This window comes from Penaeus chinensis, chromosome 42 (assembly GCF_019202785.1).
Source record: "Penaeus chinensis breed Huanghai No. 1 chromosome 42, ASM1920278v2, whole genome shotgun sequence".
Lineage (NCBI taxonomy): Eukaryota > Metazoa > Arthropoda > Malacostraca > Decapoda > Penaeidae > Penaeus > Penaeus chinensis.
In genome coordinates, this window is record NC_061860.1 from 2365537 (window position 1) to 2369298 (window position 3762).

Sequence of the window (3762 nt, forward strand, 5' to 3'; positions counted from 1 at the left end):
TGCGGGCTGAGAGGGGGAAGAAGGGATGGGAAAGTCGCCCTAACGATTAAGGGGATTAGACTCCAAATTCCCATGAGGCGGAACCGTGGGAATATTGTTAGCGAGTATGGGACTACTGAGAGAGAGAGAAAAATAATGTATTTGTACGTTTATTTGCTACGTTTCTCTTCCTCTCCTCGTGTTTGTGGGGAGGAAGTTAGGAGCTGATTTCTAAACGCGTTCTAATGACTGGCATAGTGACACCTTTCTCATGGGATTTAATGCGGTCTTTGTTATTTTCTCATTGATATTGGATCGAGTTATTGATCTACACTTGGAACTCTTAATTGTTAATCTTGATCGAGATCTTTCCGATAACCGATTGTATTATCTGATATGAATGTCTTTATTGTATGCACACACGTGCACACGTATACGCACACGTACACGCGCAAACACACACACACACACACACACACACACACACACACACACACACACACACACACACACACACACACACACACACACACACACACACACACGAGAAAGAGAGAGAAGAGAGAAAAGGAGATAGAGAGTGTATGAGAGAACTCTATACTCATATTTAATTCGTTACTAAAAATAAATCCAATATTCCCCCCATATTTTTATAACATCAAGAATAACATCTCTCAAGAGCTTTAAATGACATAATGGCTTCTGCGATTCTGTGACCTGACTACGGTGGACGAGGAAGATCATTCTGGAATTGAGATATTACGGGGGAGGGGGTGATAAAAATAACTATGAATCACAAGTAATATAACAATGAAAGATGTGGTATTGAGGATACGAGACAAGATCAAGAGGGAAGGGAGGAAAGTATCACTCAAACACTTTTTTCTTTTTTTTCACCCGACGTAAATTTTCCGCGGAATCGGACACGCCACGCGCCGCGACAACAGAGCACGATCCTGCCAGACGTACAAGGATCTAAGTATAATGTAGTTTATGTCTATCGAGAAGTTATTTACGATATGAAGATAATCGTAGATTATTTATTTTTATTGCTTGATTCGCCGTTTAATAATTGCAAGTTATAGTGCGGTAATGACCAACTTTCTTAATAGTTTTTTTTTAAGTATGCTAATGTATCTGTAACAAACCAGTGGTCATAATGCACTGTTATCTGCAAAACACCTATGTCTGTATGTAGATCACTAATGTCTGCAATGATGCCTGATAGACGCTGATAACCAATGTCTATGATTTACTGGTTTGTAATACGCTAATACATTGTCGTCTAAAATAGCTCAAAGGGATCTTAATACCGTTTTAATATGTAGCTGGTTTGGAATGTATTATCGTGTTCATTTCAATTAGTTTTGTTGTTGTTGTTGTTAATTTTTATAACTTTTTTTTTCTGTGCGTGCGTGTATGTGTGCGATTTGTTTTATTCGAAACTTGCGATATCGAATGAACCAATCCAGTCACAAACCTTCTGGTGCTTTTACAATAGCTCTTTAATAAATGTTACAGTTCGCCGTTTTAATTGGCTGTTAGATGAGGACGATAAGACAGGTTGTTTCACCAGAACCATGTCTTATCTCGAACATCTCGTCGTCCTTGCTTGGGTGAAAGCTTTTTAGTAAATTTTATTTCGGAATTCGATACAGGTCGGTTGTCGTCAGCGTTTTCCCTTGAAAATGGTTGGGGGTTTGAATTGTCTTTTGTGTGTTATCTGAGGTAGTATCTGTTTACTTAATTTGTTCTTGTGGAGATGAGGGGATACGCATACGCACACGCACGTGACTTACACAGACGCGCACGTACACGCATGTTCACGCACACGGAGGGAGACTCACACGTACACGGAGGCAGACGCACACGCACGCGGGTGCCCACACGCACCTACTCACACTCACACTCACCGCGCTTCTCCCACACACACACTCCCCCGCCCCCCACTCACACTCCCCCTCCCCCTCACACACACTCCCTTTCCCCCCACACACGAACGCAACATGCCCCTCCCCCTCCCCCTCTCCCTCCCATCTCCTCCCCCCCTTCCCGACTCCCTCATCCCTACACCCCCCCCCCCACACACACACACACACTCCTCACCCCCCTCCCCCTTCGTAACACCCATGCTCCACCAAACTCATCGTAAATCGCACAGCTTCATAACAACACCCGAGTGAGGGCCGCAGCATGTGCTATCTGGCTTTGTTCATCTTTAGGAGGGGAAGGGAGAGTTAACATCGCCTCGTCGGAACTACTTTCCCGAGCGGAAGAACGGGTTGGTTCGCCGGCCGGTCCTGGGTAGTTAATACGCTTTTTATATGGTTATTGTTATTCATACTGATGGTGTTTTTTTTATCATTATTGTCATTATCATTATCAAAATTCTTTGTGTGGTTATTATAAGTTTTATTATTATTGTTGATATCAGTAAGATTACTATTATTATTATTATGATTAAGATCATCACCATTATCATCATTATCACTGTTGTACTGTCTTCCAAATTTGCATATCCTAATCATACAGGCTAGTTACTAATCCATATTATCATCGGTAAAAATCAGTGCTTCCAAGATAGAGCCTATATGCAAATTTCTCCACTCTGTCTTGGTTCTTCGGCGCTGCTCTATGTTGGCCCTATAGTTAGGCGTCTGCTCTATTTAGGCCATATTTTTTTACCTCCACCCTCTCTTGGTTCTGTGTTTTGGCCTCCTCTCTCTCTTGGCCCTGTGTTTTGGCCTCCTCTCTCTCTTGGCCCTGTGTTTTGGCCTCCTCTCTCTCTTGGCCCTGTGTTTTGGCCTCCTCTCTCTCTTGGCCCTGTATTTTGGCCTCCTCTCTCTATTGGCCCTGTGTTTTGGACTCCTCTCTCTCTTGGCCCTGTGTTTTGGCCTCCTCTCTCTCTTGGCCCTGTGTTTTGGCCTCCTCTCTCTCTTGGCCCTGTGTTTTGGCCTCCACTCTCTCTTGGCCCTGTGTTTTAGCCTCCTCTCTCTCTTGGCCCTGTGTTTTGGACTCCTCTCTCTCTTGGCCCTGTGTTTTGGCCTCCACTGTGTTTTGGCCCTCTCTCTCTCTTGGCCCTGTGTTTTGGCCTCCACTCTCTCTTGGCCCTGTGTTTTAGCCTCCTCTCTCTCTTGGCCCTGTGTTTTGGACTCCTCTCTCTCTTGGCCCTGTGTTTTGGCCTCCACTGTGTTTTGGCCCTCTCTCTCTCTTGGCCCTGTGTTTTGGCCTCCTCTCTCTATTGGCCCTGTGTTTTTGGCCTCCTCTCTCTCTTGGCCCTGTGTTTTGGCCTCCCCTCTCTCTTGGCCCTGTATTTTGGCCTCCTTTCTCTATTGGCCCTGTGTTTTGGCCTCCTCTCTCTCTTGGCCCTGTGTTTTGGCCCTCTCTCTCTCTTGGCCCTGTGTTTTGGCCTCCACTCTCTCTTGGCCCTGTGTTTTAGCCCCCTCTCTCTCTTGGCCCTGTGTTTTGGACTCCTCTCTCTCTTGGCCCTGTGTTTTGGGCTCCACCCTGGCCAGATGCCCCATCCAACTGGCTCCCCATCCCCTCTCCCCCTCCCCCTCCTCCCACACAACCACGCGTACACACTCCTGCGTCACGGTCCAATCTTACTACTTGACATCACACAACGCAGTCTGGGTTTGCATTCATATCTTGGTGCCAGTTCTTCCCTCTTAATGTTAGTGCTTCCCCTCTTAGCGCTGGCTCTGGTGATGTTAGTTTCTTCTCCATAGTATAGGGTCTGTTGGTGCCAGTCCCCTCTCCCCTTGTGTAGGGCTCTCTTGC

The 3762-nt window shown here is 45.9% G+C and overlaps 1 protein-coding gene across 1 annotated transcript in view; it reads left to right on the forward strand.

The window, feature by feature from the left end:
* Positions 1 to 3762, forward strand: part of LOC125047970 (meteorin-like protein) — a 31866-nt gene that overhangs the window by 5949 nt on the left and 22155 nt on the right. The window lies entirely within an intron of this gene.